Source organism: Macaca mulatta, chromosome 16 (genome assembly GCF_049350105.2).
Source record: "Macaca mulatta isolate MMU2019108-1 chromosome 16, T2T-MMU8v2.0, whole genome shotgun sequence".
Taxonomy (NCBI): domain Eukaryota; kingdom Metazoa; phylum Chordata; class Mammalia; order Primates; family Cercopithecidae; genus Macaca; species Macaca mulatta.
Window position 1 is genome coordinate 41,133,441 of NC_133421.1, and position 23,721 is coordinate 41,157,161.

The following is a 23,721-nucleotide window of genomic DNA, read 5'->3' on the forward strand; positions in this document are numbered from 1 at the left end:
CTTCCCTCCCCAACTGCTGGGGCCCCGTGGCCAAACTTGCCAGTCTGCACTACCCTGTGCTAGAGCCAATATTGACCTAAGGCAGGAATTAAAAGCAGGACTCATGCCTGTAATCCCAGCACTTTGGGAGGCTGAGGCGGGCAGATCACTTGAGGCCAAGAGTTTGAGACCAGTCTGGCCAATATGGTGAAACTCCGTCTCTACTAAAAATACAAAAATTAGCCAGGCATGATGGCACCTATAATCCCAGCTACTCGGGAGGCTGAGGTGGGAGGATCGCTTGAACCCAGGAGGCGGAGGTTGCAGTGAGCTGAGATCACGCCACTGCACACCAGCCTGGACGACAGAGCAAGATTCTGTGTCATAAATAAATAAATAAGGCAGAGTTCAACCCCAGACTGCAAACATTGTCATTTCCCCAGGCTGCCTTTGGCTGCTCCCTTCTGCCACTGATCTGGGGCAGCAAGAGGCTTAAAGACAAAGCTTGCCACCCTTAGCAGTGTCAGCTCCTGGGACTCAGGGGAGCCCTTGGTTCTGCATCTATGGGAAAGCATCAGAAGCAGAGTCCCACCCCAACCTGCCTCTGCTACCTCGGAACACGGTGCCCCACCCCCATCAGTCAAGAATCCATCCACTTGGCTGCAAGTAGCAAAAAGCTTAGTTAACACAGGCTTCAGCACATAAGGGTCTGTTTTGCTCATGCAAGATGCTCCGAGATAGACAGTTTCAGCTGATGCAGCTGTTCAAATTAGTCACCAAGGACCCAGACTCAGTCTGTGTTCCTAGCCATCACCCTTAGAATTTGAATTTCATGGCCGGGTGCGGTGGCTCAAGCCTGTAATCCCAGCACTTTGGGAGGCCGAGACGGGCGGATCACGAGGTCAGGAGATCGAGACCATCCTGGCTAACACGGTGAAACCCCGTCTCTACTAAAAAATACGAAAAACTAGCCGGGCGAGGTGGCGGGCGCCTGTAGTCCCAGCTACTCGGGAGGCTGAGGCAGGAGAATGGCGTAAACCCAGGAGGCGGAGCTTGCAGTGAGCCGAGATCGCGCCACTGCACTCCAGCCTGGGTGACAGAGCCAGACTCCGTCTCAAAAAAAAAAAAAAAAAAAAAAAGAATTTGAATTTCATTCTCACAGTCACAAGATAGCTGCATTATATCCACAACAGGGTGGGCCAGCGAAGTCCGTCCCTTTAAAAAAGCCATCCTGGAATTCCCACCTCGTGACTTTTGGTTGCATCTCATTGGCCAGAACCAGGTCCATGTCCACCCCTGGCTGCAAGGGGGTCCAGAAAAGTCAGTATTTTTACTTTTCTGCTTTTATGGTAAAGCAGTGGTGCTTTAACTTGAGCAAAACAAATCGGCTGGGGAATCTTGTTAAAATACAGATTGGGGACCCAAATTCGACATTTCTGACCAATGCTGCTGGTTCTTCTAACACACGTGGAGTAGCAAGATACTCGCAAGAAAGGGCTGGCGTGGTGGCTCATCCCCATAATCCCAGCACTCTGGGAGGTCGAGGTGGGCAGATCCCCTGAGGTCAGGAGTTCAAGACCAGCCTGGCCAACGTGGTGAAACCACATCTCCACTAAAGATACAAAAATTATCCAGGCGTGGTGGTGAGTGCCTATAATCCCAGCTACATGGGAGGCTGAGGCAGGAGAATCACTTGAACCTGGGAGGCAGAGGTTGCAGTGAGCTGAGATCGGGCCACTGCACTCCAGCGTGGGCTACAAGAGTGAAACTGTCTCAAGAAAAAAAAAAAAAAAAACTAGCAAGAAAGAAGGCGGCTGTGAGTGGCTTCTGGAGAGACCATCTATAGAGTCTAAAACACCCCCAGCACCTGCGGCTGCTTCAGGAGTTGGGAGCTGTGCCCAGCATCCCACACTTGGGACATAATTCACCCAGGATAACATCTACCCAGGACCTCCACAGCTGCTGCAGCCTATAACAAGACCAAGTGAGGCTGGTCCCTCACTCAGGGACTCCTCCACCCCAGCGACTCCTGGACACATAACAGGATGGGGACTGGAGCCTTGGCTGGGATGGGCTGCACTTCCGGACCTTCTGCTACCACTGGCAGGAGGTGGCCAAGCGTGCGCACGCTGGGGATGGCCTGGGGCTTGTTAGTGTCACCCTGGCTTGTCAGAGGGTAGGATAGAGCCCACAAATCTGAGGCTCACCTCCAAAGCCTACTCTTTCTTACACAGCCAGGAATTCACAGAGCCAGGGCTCAAACCTCAGCCTTCTGATGCCAAACCCAGAGTCCTTCCCACTTTCCCAGGCTGCCTCTGGCTGTTCCCTGAAGCCAGCGGTCTGAGGCAGCCAGACTCCAGGGTGAGAGGGGAGCTTAGGCTCTGGAGCCTGGATGGGACCAATCACAGGAAATTTCTGGAACTTCTTTGGTTCCAAGGCAGCTACCGAACAGCCATCTACCAGAAGAGGAGGTCATGGGGGCCCAGGGCAGCCCATGAGGAGCCAGGCCATGTCCTAGCCCCTCAGGCAGGCCTCTGAGACAGAAGTTCAGGGTAAAAAGTGATTTAAAGGAAATGCTGGTAAGAGGTGAAGCCAGCTGGGCTCCTGGGTTGGGTGGGGGCTTGGAGAACTTTTCTGTCTATCTAAAGGATTTTAAACACACCAATCAGCACTCTGTGACTAGCTAAAGGTTTGTAAATGCACCAATCAGCACTCTGTAAAAAACGTACCAATCAGTGCTCTGTGTCTAGCTCAAGGTTTGTAAATGCACCAATCAGCACTCTGTAAAAATGGACCAATCAGCACTCTGTAAAATGGACCGATCAGCAGGATGTGGGAGGGGCCAAATAAGGGAATAAAAGCTGGCCACCTGAGCCAGCAGGGGCAACCTGCTCTGGTCACCTTCTGTGTTGTGGAAGCTTTGTTCTTTTGCTCTTCACAATAAATCTTGCTGCTGCTCACTCTTTGGGTCCACACTACTTTATGAGTTGTAACACTCTAGGTGAACAACTCCCGACATGACATCTGTAAGAGCTGTAACACTCACTGCGAACTCCTGAAGTCAGCAAGACCAGGAACCCACCGAAAAAAAGAAACTCCGGACACATCTGAACATCTGAAGGAACAAACTTTGGACACACCATCTTTAAGAACTTTAACACTCACCACGAGCATCCGTGGCTTCATTCTTGAAGTCAGGGAGGCTAAGAACCTACAGGAAGGAGCCAATTCCGGACACACTGGGGCCAAGGTGAAGCTGCCCTCAAGTTTTGGTTAACACCCATCTGGGGACCAGAGCCAGTGAGTAAGTTGGCCAGTGGGGTTGGGCTAAGGAGGTGTGGCCCCCGGGACACCCAGGCCTCCAATTCCCCCTCAGCCTCCACCTGCCTCAGCAACCATCCCCATGTGCGCATGCCCTTTGCGTGTGGAGTTCCCAGCATGTGTGTACTATCTGGTACCAGCAGCATGGGGCTAGCTGTGCAACGGAAAATTTTAACATTACATTCCTACACCTAAAGCCTATAAGCTGACACTCAGATGTCAATCACAGTGTCTACCCCAGTGGGCAGTGAGTTTTATGCTGTGTGACCCGGCCCCCCTGTCCCCTACCCCACCTGCTGCTGCTAATTGGTGCAGACACTGGCTGCCAATCTATAGGCTGGCAAGCCTGGGATAAACAGCCAGTCAAATTTCCTCTCTGAAAATCTGAACCTTCCAGAAAGACTCAAATGTTTTCCAGAAGGACTGAAGTGAGAAACCAGAATGTAGAAACCTGCTCGGCTACAAACTGTGAGGAAAAAGAAACTTTGAGATAAAGAAAAGGTGTGAAGTAAAGCAGGGATTCTCAAATGATAGCAAATGTAAGACTCATTGGGGTATTTGTTGAAAATGCAGATTCTGGGCTCACACCCTTAGAAAATCTGATTCAGAAGAGTGGCCAGGGATGGGTCTAAACCCCCATGCTGGGAGAGTCTGAGGCAGAGGACTCGTCGACCACACTTTCATAGCCAGTGGGATAGGTCAGGGAACCAGCAACAGCAGGATGCTTGAGAGCAGCTGGTGGCCTAAGTCCCATGAAACCCCACGTAAAGTCCTTGGAGCTCACAGGCCTCCTGCGTGTGCATCCACAATACCCCTCCATGACAGAAATGTGTCTCTGGACTTTGTAACCACAAGGGACCTGCCAGGACCAGGCCACACTTCTCCATGCTCAGTGGCTCCAGGGAGAAGGATCTTAGAGCCTCACTTGCCCTGCTGGAGTCTCTGTGCGTAGTGAAGCTGACACCCTTGGGGGCCCGCACGCCTGCCTCTGAATCCTAATCCACAGCTTGCTTCTGAGCCCTGCTGGCCACGTTCATTCACCCCCTGGAGACTTAGTTTCTCCTTAAAATACCAAGTCAAGAATGCCTACCTTATAAACTTATGAGGGCAATTGAGCTTCAATATATACTAGCTTTCTCCCCCAGGCCCACCCACACAGTTTGGGTAGACACAACCGCTCCAGTCTGCCCCGCAGGGAAGTTGTAGTGTTAGATGCCATTGTTATCCCCAGGAGCTATGCAACACAGAGGTATCGGTGCCTGAAGTGGTGCTTTTTCTGTAGAGGCTGGGGGTTTAAAGTGTGTGTATGTGTGTGTGTATGTGTTGTGTGTGTGTGTGTGTGTGTAAAATGACATGGGAAGAAGAGCACAGTAATATCAAGACAGAATCTGTAACTAGTTGCTAAAACAGGCTTATTTTTTTCAAAATGGAAATATCTTTATTATATTATCTGATTATAAAAGTAACACTTGTTCATTGTAAAAAAACATCAAACATTACAGAAGTCTATGTGATAGAAGGATCAAGTTTCCACGAAATCTTTACCCAAAGAGAAAACCATGGATAGTGGTTTAAACTATGTCCCTCCAGGTGCTTTTTAAAATGCATATATATGAAAAAAATTTTTAATAAAATGCGTATATGACTTCTTAAGACATAAATGGAACCATATTATAGTGTCTGTACTCTGCTTTTTTCTATTTATTAATCATCCTTCACATTTTAAGTGCACCTCTCTTGCCTTGGGTCTCCAGTCCTTATTCCTGGAGGGAAAACAGCCAGTTCCCAAGAAAGATGGTGTGAGCAACTCAACAGAGACTACCCTGCTGTCTCACGTTATACAATGTATATGTTTTTCTTTTCTTTCTTTTTTTTTTTTTTTTTTTTTGAGACGCAGTCTCACTCTGTATCCCAGGCTGGAGTGCAGCCGCACAATCTTGGCTCATTGCAACCTCCACCTCCCAGGTTCAAGTGATTCTCCTGCCTCAGCTTCCTGAGTAGCTTGGATTACAGGCATGTGCCATTACACTTGGCTAATTTTTTGTATTTTTAGTAGACACGGAGGTTTCACCATGTTGGCCTGGCTGGTCTCGAACTCCTGACCTCAAGTGATCCACCCGCCTCGGCCTCCCAAAGTGCTGGGATTACAGGCTCAACCCCCCACGCGCAGCACAATATATGTGTATATATATATTTCAATAAATGCTAGTAAAGGAGAGCTCTTAGACACTGGAGTAACTGCCCTCATTTTAAAGTCTGCTTCTATTAAAGAGGTACTGTCTCACAACAAATAATTTTACCAAGAGGGGGACTGCATTAAAGATGTAGTGCAAAATGCAAGTTAAACACAAAGGGATACCATGTTTTACTTATCAAATTAGCCAAACTGTTTTATTTTAATTATATGCTTGGTGGTGGTGAGCAATATAGCTGGCTGTCTTGTGTGCCCCTGGTGCACGTATTAATTGGATATACTTTCTAGAAAGTAATTTGGCAACATTGTCAAAAGCCTGACAACTGTCCATACCCTCTGATCCGTTGTTAAGAATCTACCTCAGGGAAATAGTTCAAAATTCTGGCAAAGAGCAAGGCACAAGATGTTCATTATAAATATTTGATAAAAAGGGAAAAATACCAACAGCCTAAATATTCAACATTAGGAGAAGGCTCAAAGAATCATGGTCCATTCAAAGCATTGCATATTACCTGCCCATTCCTTGACCAATGATTTTTCAAAGTTTTTGTTCACATGGGGAAGATCAATATCAAATGCAGCAATTGAGTAGCGATGTCTGTTACTTGTGAAATTATGTGGGCAGGTTAGGGAACTCATGCCATTTACACAGGCAATTTGGCAGAGGCTTGGAGGTTGCCAAGTGGGAGCTGGGGGCTGCAACCTCTGTGGTCTGTTCTGGGTTCAAGTAGAGATGGGTCTCCCTTAGCACCTTTGCCTTCTTCACACAAGGGCCAGTCTGCCACCCGTGTCTACCGACCTCAGATAACTGGAATCTCCTCTGTCATTGGGCTCTTCACATGTGGAACCCCGGAGACTGAAGAGTCTCTCTCCTTTACTTTATTATCTGCACGATTATTTGTCCTAATTTAAAGTCGTGTTCTACAATTTAGTGCATAGAAATTTTAGAAAGGGTGGGGCAGGGGTTGGGAGGAAGTAGAAAAGAAAATCACAAAGCCCCCAGGGCTGCATCCCAGGTTAAAGGTGAATAGGAAGTAAAGGAGCTCTGGCGAGGACTGCCACTGTGCTTCAGGAGCCCAGGAATCTCAACCTGAACAATTGGATGCAGATTACTTCAGATTCAGCTGGGTGTGGTGGCTCAGGCCTGTAATCCCAGCACATTGGGAGGCCAAGGCTAGAGAATCGCTTGAGCCCAAGAGTTCAAGACCAGCCTGGGTGACATAGTGAGACCCCTGTCTCTACAAAAAAAAAATTTTAAATAGCCAGGTGTGGTGGTGCACAGCTGTGGTCCCAGCTACTCGGGAGGCTGAGGTGGGAGGATTGTTTGAGCCCAGAAGGTTGAGGCTGCAGTGGGCTATAATCGTGCCACTATGGTCCAGCCTGGGCAAGAGAGCAAGGCCCTGAAAAAGAAGAAAGAAGAGAAGAGAAAGGAAAGAAGGGAGAGAGAGAAAGAGAAAGAGAGAAGGGAGAGAGGGAGGGGAGAAGTCTCAGATTCTAGAGCCCCTCAAGACACCCACAAAACAAAAACCTTTTTTAGAGGAAGACAAGGCCGGGCACGATGGCTCACGCCTGTAATCCCAACATTTTGGAAGGCCGGAGTGGGCAGATCACTTGAGGTCAGGAGTTCAAGACCAGCCTGGTCAACATGGCAAAACCCTGTCCCTGCTAAAAATACAAAAATTAGCTAGGCATGATGGGACATGCCTGTAATCCCAGCTACTTGGGAGGCTGAGATGGGAGGACTGTTTGAGCCCAGGAGGTTGAGGCTGCAGTGGGCTATAATCGTGCCACTACACTTCAACCTGGGCAAAAGAACAAGACCCTGAAAAGAAAAGAAAAAAGAAAAAAAGAGAAGAGAAGAGAAAGGAAGGAAAAGACAGAGAAAGACAGAGAGAGAGAAGGAAGGAAGGAAGGGAGAGAGAGAAAGTCTCAGATTCTAGAGCCCCATAAGACACCCGCAAAACAGATAAAAACCTTTTTTAGAGGAAGACAAGGCCGGGCACAATGGCCCACACCTGTAATCCCAGCACTTTGGAAGGCCAGGGTGGGCAGATCACTTGAGGTCAGGAGTTCATGACCAGCCTGGCCAACATGGCAAAACCTTGTCTCTACTAAAAATACAAAAATTAGCCAGGCATGATGGCACACGCCTGTAATCCCAGCTACTCGGGAGGCTGAGGTAGGAAAATTGCTTGAATCCGGGGGACAGAGGTTGCAGTGAGCCAAGATCGCACCACTCCACTCCAGCCTGGGTGACAGCGAGACTCCGTCTCAAAAAAAAAAGTCAACTTTATCCCAGGCCTCAAATTATTCCTACACATATTTTTTTCAGACACAATATCCTGCACTCAAAGATAACCAAATACACAAGGAAATAAGACATCATGAGTGAAAACTAGTATAAAAAGATGGACAGAAGACAGACACAAACAGGGACTATAGCTCCTGGCACTGGCAGACAGGACTCTAAAACAGCTAAGCCTACTTCAAAGGGGGAAAAGTCAAAATTTGAAAAAATGGGCCATGTAGCAGATTTGAAAAAGGACCTGATAGAATAACCAAATTTACTAAGCTGAAAGTACAACAACCAGAATATCTGAAGCTGCTGCCAGCACTGGAGCCTGCCCCTCCCTGGTCTACGCAGGGAAGCTGACACCCAGCCAATGCTGAAATTTATTTCTGTCTCCCACTGAACTACGTGAGACATGGCCACCACCACCCCCTTGGTGAGGTCAGAAGGTTCTGTTTGCTTCTCTGCCATTAGCTCTGGCTCCAGAAGTTGTTTTGGTATCAAAAATGGGAGTAATTATGGCACCGTAGGGCAATTACTGTTGGCTTGATTGATCCTGATGTTTGAGGAAGGGTCTGTCCTATCAGGAGGCTATTTGCTAAGGCAAAGAAGGGCAGGATGAAGTTTAGGAAGACCAGCTTCAAAATGTTTTCAAATTTCCTTTAAATGGCTCAACTTTCCTCCTCAGGAAATCTCACCTGTGGAGCCAGATGAAGGCTCCCTGAAGGCTTACTTGAGCCCGTCGTCAGTGAAACCCAGTCTCTTCTGTTGCCACAGTGACATTCCAGCATGTGGGTGAGAGTTTCACTGGGGATGTTTAAGGACATAATATATATTTTAACAGATGATTGCTCCCATTCCTGAGAATAAATTTCCAAGAACTGAAGACTCTTCCAGAAATGTCGGGGCTCTCTAGGAAAGACATCCCTTTTAACCTAATAATTTCACTTAAAAAACTATCTTAACAAATAATCAAAAAACACATGATTAAGTTTATACTCAAACATCACAATGTCACTTATTATGGAAGCCACCTAGGTGCCCAGCAATAGGGAATGGCTATGTTAACATGGACATAGTTGCTTATGAACTATTTATTACACAGTCATTTGGAAAAAATATAATGAAGACAAGGGAGTAACATGATAAAACATCAAGAGTAGGAAGTGAATTTGTGTTCATTAAGATTACTCATTAGTGGCCGGGCGCGGTGGCTCAAGCCTGTAATCCCAGCACTTTGGGAGGCCGAGGCGGGCAGATCACGAGGTCAGGAGATCGAGACCATCCTGGCTAACACGGTGAAACCCCGTCTCTACTAAAACATACAAAAAACTAGCCGGGCGCGGTGGCGGGCGCCTGTAGTCCCAGCTACTCCGGAGGCTGAGGCAGGAGAATGGCGTGAACCCGGGAGGCGGAGCTTGCAGTGAGCTGAGATCCGGCCACTGCACTCCAGCCTGGGCGACAGAGCGAGACTCCATCTCAAAAAAAAAAAAAAGATTACTCATTAGTTTTTTAAAAATAAATTTAGGAAAGAAAGGACCTACAACAAAATTATATTTGTAGTCTGTTAGGATAGTGATATTATATGGGTGATTTTTCCCTCTTTTCCCATTTTGCAAATGTTCTATATTTTTAGGATGGTTTATTTTAAATGTTTTGAAAGAAAAGGATGCACCCTAGCTCACCTCAGCCTAATTTCTGAGTTAATCACGAGTACAGGACAGGGTTTAAGATTCTGGTATTAGAGACTGGGTTCTCCCATCACTACAGTTGTGCGAAATTAATCAGGTTCCTCCACCCCTTGGAGCTCTGGTCAGTCAGCCAACAAATATTTATTGAGTACCTGATAAATGCCAGACCCTCAAGTGCTAGGGATATAGCCTTAAATAAAACAGACAAAGTCACTGTCCTTCTGAAGTTTACAAATAGGGCGAGGAGTCAGAAGAAAACACACAACCACACTGCCATGTAAATATACAGTGCGCCAACTGGTGGTAGGTTCTCCGATTTCCTCCCAGAGTTGATGTTAGAGTTAAATGAGATAATGCACCTAAAGGTCAAGCACGTGCTAGGCACATAGTACATGCTCATAAACAAGGGTCACGTAGCAGCTTTCCTGCTGCTGCTCAAACCCCCTGGGAAAAGACAGGAGGCCAGAACTTCAGCCCCTCAGCCCTCCAAAGAGCCTGCAGAGCTCCCCAGATCCCAACTACAGCTCCCAAGTGCAGGCTAGGGAATAGATGAAGATAAAGAGTTCTAAAATGTGTAACAATCCCAGGACTAGCCTGCTAGGGAGGTCTGTGGGGTGGCTGACTTTGATCTTCAGGGTTGCTGACCTTTTCTTCACTGAGATTGGCCAGAACACAGAGCCCAGCTGCCAACAGAGGGGCGTGGTAGTTCTGAGTCTCCAGGGCCAAGTTCAGGTCTCCGTGGGGAAATCATCTGTTCCCTATCAAGAAGCTGGCTTCCCTTCCCAGCCAACACACCGTCTCCAAACCCTGTTTTAATGCAGCCTTGAATGTCACAGGGAAGACCCTGAGTCCCTCCAAGGTCTCTGAGACATGAACCTGAACAGGCAAGACTAAAACATAAATTGAGCTCTCATGAGATAGATACCAAGCATCAGTTCTAACCTGGGCCACACAAAAACCTTACCGAGTGTGTATGGTCATTCACCTGCTACAGGTGGAAATCACAGAAGCAGTCAGAATGCGGCAGAGCGGAGATTTTAAACTAGGTCTCATGACAATGATCCTCCTCTTTCAGTCTCCCAGCTACGCCACTTAGGGTTGGACCCCACTCTCCCTCCTACACCCCAAAGCTGATCCATGACTTCTCTAAACTTTTTAAGAAAAAGAGAATGTAGTGACAACATGGTTGCTTTGCCTAAGAATTCAACAAAAAAGACATAGTAATCCATCCCAACATACCGAGCCTGGAGGAAAATATTGCCTGACTTACAAAATCCTTCCTTAAACACATTATCTGTATCTCTACTTCCATGTGCTTGGAATTTTTTTAAGATTTTTTTCCCCAGAAGGAGAGAGACTTACTCGTTGCATGATTAATCTGTGCCAAGCACTGAAGGAGGCATCGTTAGTGAATTACCTCATTTAAATCCAATTGCCAGATGAGAATACTAAGGTTCAGACAGCTTGGCCCTCTCAAAGCTGGCGTGTAAGTAACAGAGCCAGTAATCACACCAGTCAAAGCTCACCCTGCTAGAAGGCCTTTCTCTTCGGTTACCAGCTGGCCATGAGAATGACCAACTCATCCCAGTTTACATAGACTTTCCAGGACTTTCCAGATTTTAGCACTGAAAGTCCCAGGTCCCAGGAAACTCTTTTGTCCTGGGCAAACTGGGATAGTTGGTTACCTGATAGGCCGTTATCAGAGGCTGGAGGAGATGTCATGAGGTCTGTTGCTTCTCATACCATTTGGGTTTGAATCAAAGATTTTTCTTCCTGGCATATCCAACAACGAACCACAGAATAGTGGCAACACGTCTTAATTCTCCATTTCTAGATTTTCTCAATTCTCCTTCTCTTCCTTCTTTTTAACAGCATGTAAAACACAAACCTTATCTTGAAGTCTACTGGACTCTACTCATGAAGGGAAAGGGTTTGAAAATTATACAGGAATCAGGCCAGGCGCGGTGGCTCACAGCTGTAATCCCAGCACTTTGGGAGGCCGAGGTGGGTGGATCACCTGAGGTCAGGAGTTCAAGACCAGACTGGCCAAAATGGTGAAACTCCATCTCTACTAAAAATGCAAAAATTAGCCAGGTGTGGTGGCACACACCTGTAACCCCAACTACTTGGGAGGCTGAGGGAGGAGAATCGCTTAAACCAGGGAGACGGAGGCCGCAGTGAGCCGAGACTGTGCCATTACACTCCAGCCTGGGCAAAAAGACTGGGAAAAAAAAAGAAAGAAAATTATACAGGAATCATTGTATTTTGGCCCCATATTTTTTTCTCAGAGAAAGTAGGGTTTCTAATGAATAGAGGGCTCTCCTAGAAGCCAGAATCCCTTACCTGGTTCTGCCGTTAAATGGCCGTGTGCCCTTAGGTAAGACTCTTTCCCTCTCTGAGCCCTAGTTTGAAATATGGGAGTTCTATATGATCTCCTGCCCCTGAGGAGTGCCTTGATGCTCAGCCTCTCATTCTACAGATGAGGACATGAAGGCTCAGAGAAGTCAAGGGGCTTGGCCAAGGTCACACAGCAAGCTAGAATAGTACAGCAGGACACACAGCAGTCTCTAAAGGTTTCTCTTATGAGACAAAATGTTGCCGCATGTGCCACCCCCAACACACAACAGAGAAAAAGCAGAGTACACTAAGAAACAGAATCTGTTTAATGTTGCTTTCTAAGCCTGTAAAGAAAATGAGCCAAATGCTGAAAGATTAAGAATTCTGATCTTTAAAAACAAATCAGGGTTTAATTTGGGTTTTCTTAAAGCCTCATAAAAAAGGGAAGCTGAATCCTTGACCAAATACTCAGCATTCCAAACTGGGAAGATGAGACAGATTTTAATCCTCTGCGTGAGGCACAGGCAGATTGGAGGATGTGTATTTCCATTGGCCTGCATATTTCTCAGATGTGTAAATGGCAGGCAGCCTGGAGGGAAGAGAACGGCCCCAAAGGGGCACGAGGGGAAGGTGGGGCCTTGGAGGAGGGCTGCTTCTGCAAAGCCATAATGAAAGCTAACTGGGCTGCATCCTGATGGCTGAGAGAGGGCAAGAAACTGACTTAAAGTCATTCGGCTAGTAAGTGGCAGAGTTAGGAATTTAACCCAGATCTAAGTTCAAGCTCAAGTACTCACTGGTTATGCTATGTAACGTTGGGAGCTGGAAGAAAAATGGCAAAATCAGGACCCCTTTCCATTATCCAGAGAGCCTGCTGTGGACTCTCCGTGATCCCCTCCGGATCTCTTTCCTGCTTCAGTCTTACAGGGCACTTCACTGTTTCCTGAGACTCCTTGTACTGGATGAAAATGTATTCATTCAGTTGTTCAACACACGATTAATAAGAGTTTACTATGTGCTGGTTGACACTGCCCATCAAGAAAAGAAACCAATCAAACTAAACAGAAAGATATGTCCAGGTCCTGGGATTAAGGAGGGATTAAGAAGGGCTTCCTGGAGAAGGCAGTATCTGAAGTGAGCCTTGAGTTGGATTTGGGCATATCAATTGTGTCCAAATAAAGCCCGGCTGAATTATTCTTTAGTCATTACTTATTTACTAGCAGCCTGGGTCCCCTTTGGGTATGCAGGGCTCTGGGTCAGTACCATTGACCAAAGCAAACTTGGAGATTGTCTAGGAATGTCAGTTATCCCCAAATATTCCAGATCCCAATGTATCAATCTCTCAACTATCTCTGCATCTCATCTGTGTAATAGCTGCGTCCACCAGCATTGGGAAGGCAGGGGAAGGAATACACATCTACCTAGCACCGCTACACCACTTATTTCAAAAAATACAAGGTCTGTGTGGGAAATATTGTAGCTTCATGTTACACTGAAGAAACAGAAGCTGACAGAACTTAGGTGACTTGCCCAAGGTCACACAGCTCTACAGGGCAACACAGGGATTCGAATCTAAAGCCCACACTGTTCTCATGGTGCTGCTTTCTTTGTGCCAGACAGTTTTAGATGCTTTGATATCACAACCTCTGCAAAAAAAAAAAAACAGTCCCATAAGGACATGGAACAGGAAATATTGATTCTGCACCTCCAGGGTACTTAGACCATGCTAGACACCAAGGATTCACAGAACCCTAACCTCAAGGAAACACTCACTCTATTGAAAACACGTAGCCCACTAGAAGTCACAGAGGCCCACATATAACCAGGAGTTAAATCAGGTGGTGTCACTGATGTCCTGGGTGATGGGTACCACTGGGGGCTGGAGGGATCAGTGATCGGAGGTTCCAGAGGAAGCGACTTTGTGTTGGTCAGGAAAGTCAGGAAGGATTTGGACAGAGGGAGGAGAGAAGGAACCAAGCAGCAGTCGTTCTAGCTGGGAGGAACAGCACTCCAACACGGGCTGGGACTAGGTTCTTTCTCCCTAGCTCAGCTCTGCTCCCTCGGGATGGTGCCTTCTCAGACCTGATCCTGTAGTTCAGCTACTGCAACCACATCCTTCCAGATGCAAATCCAACTGAGCCGGGCGCGGCGGCTCACCCCTGTAATCCCAGCGCTTTGGGAGGCCGAGGCGGGAGGATCATTTGAGGTCAGGCGTTCGAGACCAGTGTGGCCAGCATGGTGAGACCCTGTCTCTACTAAAAATACAAAAATTAGGCGGGCATAGTAGGTGCCTGTAATCCCAGCTACTTGGGAGGTCAAGGCAGGAGAATTGCTTGAACCCAGGAGACGGAGGCTGCAGTGAGCTGAGATTGAGCCACTGCACTTCAGCCTGGGTGACAGAGTGAGACTCAAAAAAAAAAAAAAAAATCCGGCTTAAAAGAGAAAGTATCTGTGTCCAGCATTTCCAGCACAAGCCCTGAGATTCACCAGCTTAGGTCATCTGCCCACCAACCAACCGATCAGGGAGAATGGAGGCTTGGGTTGCACTGTTTAGCTTTAGACTACATCACAAATTCTATTCTTGAAACTGAGCATGAACTAACTCCACCCAGAGATCCATGGACCAAAAGTCAGACGGGGATGTTCCCAGAGGAAAACAGATGGAAATAGATGCCGTGCTTCTAGAACTCAGTAAATATCCACTTGCTCCATTGCCTGAAGAGAACCCAAGGCTTAGAATGGTTATGTGACTTGCCCCAAATCTAGAGCAGGGAGAAGTGGGCTGAAAGGTTCAGATCTTCTGTTCAAACCCAGTGAAATAGTGTGTGTCTGTGTTGGGAGTGTAAGATGAAAACAAAAGCTAAGGGTTGTGTTGGGTGTTAATAGTGATAAAGGTGTTCTTGGCAGGCTGCAACTAGATTATGGAGAGTTTTGCAAGCCACAAAGAGGTTGACCTTAATGAAGAAGGAGGCCAGGCACGGTGGCTCACGCCTGTAATCCCAGCACTTTGGGAGGCCGAGGCGGGCGGATCACGAGGTCAGGAGATCAAGACCATCCTGGCTAACACGGTGAAACTCCGTCTCTACTAAAAATACAAAAAAATTAGCCAGGCATGGTGTCACGTACCTGTAGTCCCAGCTACCCAGGAGGCTGAGGCAGGAGAATCGCTTGAACCTGAAAGGCGGAGGTTGCAGTGAGCCGAGATCGCACCACTGCACTCCAGTCTGGGCAACAGAGTGGGACCCTATCTTAAAAAAAAAAAAAAAAGAAAAGAAAAGAAAAAGAAAGTAAAAGAAAGGAAACAGGGAACTTCTGTGGGTTTTAATAGAGAGAGTAACAGGATGGAAGCTAAGACCCACTCAAGGTTGCAGTCAAGGGGTCTAGACTCTTAACCATTCAGACGGACACTCCCTTTTAGGCCTCCAGGGTACTCCCAAGGGATGGGCTCTGCAAGATATGCCCACCCCCATCCCCACTGCCTGGCTCCAGCTTGTACCCCCAGATCCGGAGTCCCCTCCTCCCTTCTAATGCTGTGGCTTTGGCAGCCACTTTGCAAACTGAAAGTTTTAAATGAATTTCCACCCCAGAGGAAGCTGAGAAGCAGGCATGTTGCAGCAGCCACTTCTGAGCTCCCAACATTTATCTTTCCCCTTCAGAAAAGGGATCAAACACTTTTTCACAATGGAAAGAGGAGGGGGAGGAGAGAGGGAGGGAGGAACACAGAAAAGAGAGCAAAGAGAAAAAAAGGAGGATGAATAAGAGAATCTCATTTGATCTCATTTGATCTTAATCAGACAAAGTTTATGTTTCAATTATGCATTTTTCTCTTCCATGCTGAGACAACGAACACATAAGGGAAAACAAATCAACAAATCACATGTTATTTATTTACTTCCCTTGAATTTACTCTGATTCCAAAAACATTTAGGAGGCTCACAAAACTAAACACAGTGGTGACTGTGATTATTAGGGACAAAAAGGAAAACAGACCATAAAGGTAGCAGAGAGAGTAGACACCAGCAGACACCTGAGGAATGCCAATTTCCAACTTGGATGCTGTATTTGGCCCTATGTGGAAAAAATGTTCACTTTGCATTGGTTTTGTCCTCTGGTGACAGAAAGCATTCGCATGCAGCTGTGGCCACAAGCTTTTTTTTCTGGGACTAAACTCAAGCTGAAATATATCACATGGGGCTGACAAGTTATATTTGAGTTACAGAGAATAACAAGGGCAGTAAGCCCAAAGGACTTTTCAAGGAGGCATTGTCCTGAATGGCAATGAATGTTCTAAACAGCATTTTTATTGCCAAGAAAATAAACACACTGGTTAATTGAATCCTGTGTTCCTTGAGTAGGAGGATGTCAATCTCATCCTAGGTCTGGAGGAGTTAACTGCAGCAGAATGGGCAGCCTGGGAGGCCCTGAGACCCAGAACGAGACCTGCAAACTCGGCTGGAGCAGATGCTAGGAAAGGAGAGGGACCAGAGCAAGGTGCCTGCTGTCCCTGGTCCCTCTCCTAGCCAGACCAACTAGTCACACATCACATCGTTGGTGGTCAAAGCAATGATCAGCACCCCCTCCTCTCCGTGTACTTATCCTTACATGCTTTTTCCTGATGATAAGATCTTGCCAAAAGGCCAGATATGGTGGCTCATGTCTGTAATCCCAGCACTTTGGGAGGCCAAGGTGGGCGGATCACAAGGTCAGGAGTTCGAGACCAGCCTGACCAACAAGGTGAAACCCCATCTGTACTAAAAATACAAAAATTAGCTGGGCATGGTGGCATGCTCCTGTAGTCCCAGCTACTCGGGAAGTTGAGGCAGCAGAATCGCTTGAACCCTGGAGGCGGAGGTTGCAGTGAGCCGAGATTGCACCACTGCACCCCAGCCTTGGTGACAGAGCGAGACTTCATCTCAAGAAAAAAAAACATCTTGCCGTTACCATACATGCCCTGCTGTGACCCCCAAGTTCAAGTCCAATAAGGATGAACATTTATGGGCTGCCTCCCCACATCCACTCTCTCCTTCTCCCGTTAGCAGTGCCCCTGAATATCCTTTAGAAGCACACTTGCCTCATTTTCAGCCATGTGGTGTGGGTGGGAACGATGCTACCCCCAAGTCTAGGGTTGAATCCTATAACCCAACCTTTAACCAAACCACTTCTCACATTTACCGGGCCCTTGTGGTTGGTTTCAGGGAAGGGCAATGGGCCCCCATCAGGACTAATACATCTCAATTCTGGGACTTTGGTTTGTGACATCAGGGAAGAGGATTTTCTTTTTCTCTTCTGGAAAGAAAATGAGAAGGATGCAGCCCCTAGAGCTGCTGGCAGTCATCCTGTGGCCACGAGGGCAGAGCCAGTTTGAGAAAGAAGTGAACACCGAGGAAACCAAACTGAAAGACGAAAAGCTGGAGTCTTGTGAAACCATTTTGAACCAATGCAATGAGCTATGCTTAAAGCCAGGCTTACCCCTGGACTTCCCAGTTAAGGTTTTTGTTTTTGTTTTTTGTTTTTTGTTTTTTGTTTTTTGAGACGGAGTCTTACTCTGTCGCCCAGACTGGAGTGCAGTGGCCGGATCTCAGCTCACTGCAAGCTCCGCCTCCCGGGTTCACGCCATTCTCCTGCCTCAGCCTCCCGAGTAGCTGGGACTACAGGTGCCCACCACCTCGCCCAGCTAGTTTTTTGTATTTTTTAGTAGAGACGGGGTTTCACCGTGTTAGCCAGGATGGTCTTGATCTCCTGACCTCGTGATCCGCCCGTCTCGGCCTCCCAAAGTGCTGGGATTACAGGCTTGAGCCACCGCGCCCGGCCAAGGTTTTTTTTGGTGTCCAGTTTTCTTCACTTGGGACTGCTAGCATCCTACCAGATAAGGCACCTTCGACCCCTCTGGAGTTAGGTTACCTCGCCCTGCCCTGCACCGCATGTTGGCACTTTATTACAGGCACTGCTTTAGCCCATTCCTCTGTGCCTTTGGTATTTCCTATCTTCTGAGATAGGAACTTCCTCCTCCCAATTCCCACTCCAGATGGTGCCAGTTGAGCCAGCCCTGGCCTCTGAGGAAGGTTGCAAGTCATTCAAACACCAGATATAAACAGTAAGAGAAAGTTGGATCAGCAGGCAAAGCGCAGCATCCCGTCAATCCCTGCAAAGGGTCCCCCGTCCCACCCTGCCCCACTGTCAGGGGGCTTTGGCAGCAGCTGAGGGACATCTCAGGGAAGCCAGGTGGCACTCAGCATGGCCACTAACATGTGGCAAGATTCACAGCTCCAGACTCCTGTCTGGGGATAGGACTCCTAACCAGGAGAAGAACTGGCAGAAGCAAGCAGAGTTCCCAACTTAGAGAGACCGGGGCCAATTATTTCATCAGGCATTCAGGCGGGAAAGTGTCCAAACACCAGAACAGGGGCCAGTCCACCCTTTGTATCAGAAACACGGCAGAATTCCAATCACTTCAGTGAAGCCAAGATCAGAACCAGCTTGGAGGCCAAGCTGCCTTGAAACTGGGTTCTTCTGCAGGATATCCTGACAGGGGACGTCACTGGGCCTGCAGCTGGGAGTCCAGGGACCTGCACTGTCCTCCTTTCCACATCATGCAGGAAGGCCCTGAGGGCAGAGACCATCTGTGACCCAAAACCCACCCTCTCTTCTTTATCAGATGTTTGCTTACAAGTTTTGGTCAAAGCAGCAATGTGCCTAATCCTGTTAAAAGCCTCTTCTACCATCTCCCTTCTTCCTGCTTGGAATGTTGATGTAACTGTAAATGCTTAGAGCTATGGCAGCCATCTTGCAGTCCTGAGGAAAAAGACCACGAGAACAGTAAAGACTTGACCCAGATCCTGATATTATTGACTTGACCCAGATCCTGATATTATTGACTTGACCCAGATCCTGATATTATTGAGCTGTTAAACCAAGCCTGAGACTGCTCTTATCTGGACTTTTTGTTCTACAAAGTAATTTATTTTTATGTATTTACTTTTTTTGAGATGGGATGTCACTCTGTCACCCAGGGTGGAGTGCAGTGGCACAGTCATAGCTCACTGCAACCTTGAACTCCTGAGCTCAAGCGATCCTCCCGCCTCAGCCTCCCATGTTGCCAGGACTACAGGCACATGCCCCTACACCTGGCTGTTTTTTATTTTGTTTTGTTTTGTTTTTGTAGAGACCAGGCCTTGCTTTATTGCCCAGGCTGGTCTCAAATTCCTGACCTCAAGCAATCCTCCTGCCTTGGCCTCCCAAAGTACTGGGATTATAGGTGTGAGCCACCATACCTGGCCTTATGAGGCAATTTAATGTTTTTGTTGCTTGAGCCAGTGGTTCTCCAGGTGTGTCCCCAGACCAGCAGCTTCAGTGCCACCTGGGAGAGTTAGAAATGCACATTCTCAGGCCCTACCCAGACCAATAGAACTTGACTCTTTAAAGTGGGACTGTAAGGCAGAGCTTGCAGTGAGCTGAGATCACACCACTGCAACCCAGCCTGGGGAACAAAGCAAGGCTCTGTCTCAAAAAAAAAAAAAAAAAATTGAGACCCCGAAAACTGAGTTTTACCAAGTGCCCCCAAGTAATTCTGGCATGTGCTAAGTTTGAGAACCACTGGCTTAAACCACTATTTTATCAGATTTTCTGTGAGGTGCAGCTGAAAGCACTTCTAACTTATACCTTTCTCCACTGTATCTCTGAACTGTTCATGAGATATCAAGAGCCTGAGAGCAAAGCAGGATAAGCCAGTCATCACAAGCCCAAATAGCAATGTTTCAAGGAGAAAATGAAACTCACAAAGGAAGAGATAAATGCAAAGTAAGCACCTCTCTCCATGGGAATAATCATAAATACAATCAAAAGGCAAAATGAAACACTGGGAAAATAATTGCAACAAATATGACAACATTTAAAATCCTTTCTTTGTTAAAAGGCCATGCAAAACCAAAAAGGAAAAAACAAAATCTCAAAGAAAAAGAACACACACAAAAAAATTCAGAAGAGGAAATATAAATGGATAACATGAAAAATGGCCAGCTTGTTACTAATCAAAGCAATGTGGATTTATTTATTTATTTATTTATTTTGAGACATAGTCTCACTTGGGAGTGCAGTGGCATGATCTCGGATCACTCCAACCTCCGCCTCCCAGGTTCAAGTGATTCTCCTGCCTCAGCCTCCCAAGTAGCTGGGATTACAATCACCCTCCACCACACCCAGCTAATTTATATATTTTTGGTAGAAACAGGGTTTTCCTATGCTGGCCAGAATGGTCTCAAACGCCTGACCTCAAGTGATCTGCCTGCCTTGGCCTCCCAAAGTGCTGGGTTTACTGCGCCTGGCCGGTTTTTACATATTTTAAAGGTTGGAAAAATAAGAAGGGAGGAGGAGGCTGGGCTCAGTGGCTCATGCCTGTAATCCCAGCACTTTGGGAGGCCGAGTCAGGTGGATCACGAGGTCAGCAGATCGAGACCATCCTGGTTAACATGGTGAAACCCCGTCTCTACTAAAAATACAAAAAATTAGCCGGGCATGGTGGTGGGCACCTGTAGTCCCAGCTACTCAGGAGGCTGAGGCAGGAGAATGGCGTGAGCCCAGGAGGCGGAGCTTGCAGTGAGCCCAGATCGTGACACTGCACTCCTGCCTGGGTGACAGAGCCAGAGTCTGTCCCGAAAAAAAAAAAAAAGAAGAAGAAGGGAGGAGGAAGAAAAGGAATAAGGGGGAAGAAATGGAAGAGGAAAGTGAACGAGGATGAGAGGAAAAGGAGTGGGGAGAGGAGGGCGAGACATTCACTGCAGTGGCAGAGACCATATTTGGCACAGCCTAAAATATTTTCTATCTGCCTTTTACTGAAAAAATCTGGCAGTCCTGGACTGATTCTAGTCTAAAGCAGGGTCGGCAAACTACGGACCAAATCTAGCTGCACCAAATCTAAGCAGCCACCCATTTGTGTGAATGAAGTTTTACTGGAACTCACCACATGGGTTTGTTTGCAGAGCATAGAGCTGCTTTTGTGCTCCCATGTCAGGGTCGAGAAGTTGTGACAGAGACTGTGCGGCCCACTAAACAGAAAATATTCCTTATTTGGCTCTTTACAACACGTTTCCCAACCCCTGGTCTAATAAATAATCAGAAAGAAAATAAAAATGCTTGTACAAAGATGTTCATTATTACATTATTTATCTAGAAGGCCAGTTACACAAACGATGGAATGACATTAAATTGATATAATGAACATGCGTTACCCCAGCACCTCAAATCTTAAGGATTCAATAAACATGTATAATTATTGTTGCCTATGGAATAGTCATTTTCTCATTTTTCAAAGACCCAGTAATAAAATGGGAAAGCAGGATACAGTGTAGCAGATACAAGAGGCTATGTGCTTCTTTTGTAGAAAGAAGCAATGTCCATTTTTATTTTCTATTATTTCAATCATGTTTTAAAATATAGATATGCAAGATAAAAGAAGATAAAGGAATGAATCAAAATCTCAGCTGTTCTCCCTGGGCTAAGGGGTTCTAGATAATTTTCATTTTTCTCCCATATGCTTTTTAGTAATTTCCAAGTTTCCTGCAATGGAAGATTATTACTCATATTATCATTAAAGTTAAAATTCTTTTTTCTCGTACAGTAATTGAGTTCAGAAACACAGCTGAGGGCCAGAGGCAGGCTTTGGTAGTTGTTGCTGCAGAAGCTTAGCATGAAGGAAAGGGCCAAAGGCAGGAAGGAAACGCAGGACAAGGAGCCAGGGCGGGCAGTAGGTGGGTACCATGCAGAGCCAAGCAACCCGTGGCAAGCCCCAGGGACCACGGCGCTTTGAAGGACGAGGAGATCTGGCCTTGCTTCCCAAAGTGCGCACCCCAAACCAGCAGCACACGCACCTCTTGGGAGCTGGTCAGAAATAGGACTTTCAGGCCCCACCCCAGACACACTGAATCAGAGCCTGCATTGTAAAGGATCCCAGGTGATATGTGGGCACACTCCAGTTTGAGAAGCATGGGCTGCTCTGGTACCCTGTGGCACTATTAACCCTCCTGCAGCCATTGCCCACGATCTTTTTCAGTAACAGCCGCTGCACTTGAAATGCATTCCAAGAGAGACCTGTGACTCCCTGGCAAGAAAAAAGGGATGGCTGGGTGCCGCGGCTCACGCCTGTAATCCCAGCACTTTGGGAGGCTGAGGTGGGCAGATCACCTGAGATCAGGAGTTCAAGACCAGCCTGGCCAACATGGCAAAACCCTGTCTACTAAAAAGACAAAAATTAGCCAGGCATGGTGGCGGGCGCCTGTAATCCAAGCTACTCGGGAATCTGAGGCAAGAGAATCGCTTGAACCCGGGAGGCAGAGGTTGCAATGAGCCGAGATAACACCATTGCACTCCAGCCTGGGGAATAGGGTGAGACTCCGTCTCAAAAAAAAAAAGAAAAAAAAAAAAGACAAAAGGGGGGCCTTAAAAGGAAAAACAGATGGATGGGTAAGCCACTGCCACCACCTCTGCACCTCTGTGTGCGCGCACACACACACACACACACACACACACACACACAGCCAGGTGTGTGTGAATATCAGGGCTTGGAAAACACTCAAAAGGCAGCAGGCAGCCCTTCTAGAGGCCCTGAGAGGCCTGTCCCCCACTGTGGAGTACCTACTGTCCTTGGGTAGAGACGGAGACTGTGTGCTACAACAGGGGGAGTGTCCCAAGGAGACCTATTTACCCAATTCCTAGAAGAGATTTTATTTCTCTTTAAAATATCCTGGCTAGGCATAGTGGCTCATGCCTGTAATCCCAGCACTTTTGGATGCCGAGGTATGAGGTTCACTTGAGTCCAGGAGTTTAAGACGAGCCTAGGCAACCTGGTAAGATCCCATCTCTACAAAAAAAACAAAAAACAAAACAAAACAAAAAAACACTTTAAAAATAGCCCAGCGTGATGGCGTGAAACTGTAGTCCCACCTACTTGGAAGACTGAGATGGGAGGATCCCTTGAGCCCAGGGGTTCGAGGCTACAGTGAGCTATGATTGCCACTGCACTCCAGCCTGGGCAACAGAGCGAGACCCAGTATATATGTTCTCCCAGACACAGGAGAACCATCAGACGCTAGTTGAGAGGGGCAGAGAGGTGGAGAACCGTGAGCCTGACTGGGCCCAGGGGCTTTGGCTTGCATGGTCTCCACCAGCCTTCCGAGCTGTCACCAAAGCAGGTAACTGCAGCCCCTCCATGGGGCCGGTGCTGTATATGCCTCGTCACCCTGCATCTACACGGCAACCCTTTGGGGTGGGCACCATGGCTCATCCCATTCGATAGGCGTGGAAACTGGGGCTTGGAGAGGTTGAGCAGCTTTCAAGGGAGAGGCAGAGCCGGGCTTCATTGTGAAGAATGTGACCCCCAAGGCTGAGTGTCTTCCTGGACACCAGGCTGTCTTCCAGAAGCATCACCCTTGATCCTAACTGTCGTGCCAAGGAGGCTGCTGAGTGACCTCATCAGATTCGAGCAGCTCTGCTCAGAGACGTCCAGCTGTCCACGGCCTGCCCTGGGTCAGGAGCAATAAGCACACTTGATCAAACAAGAAGTCCTGCTTCCTCCCCCAGCAGCAAGGGGCCTGCCCAGGGCCCATGCAGCCACTCGGACGCAGTGGCTCTCCAATTCCAACCAGGCAGACTCCAGGACTAAGTGAAATGAACCCCTCGCAAAAGGGGGAATATTGTACAATTCCACCTATAGGAGGTGCTGGCATGGTCAAATTCATAGAGACAGAAAGCAGAACAGTCGTTACCAAGGGCTGAAGGAAGAGAGGAATGAGAGCAATGGGTGCAAAGTTTCCGTTTGGGATGATGAACATTCTGGAGGTGGATGGTGGTGGCGGTGTTTGCACAGCAATGTGAGTGTACTTAATGCCCCTGAACTATACACTTAAATATGGTCAAAATGG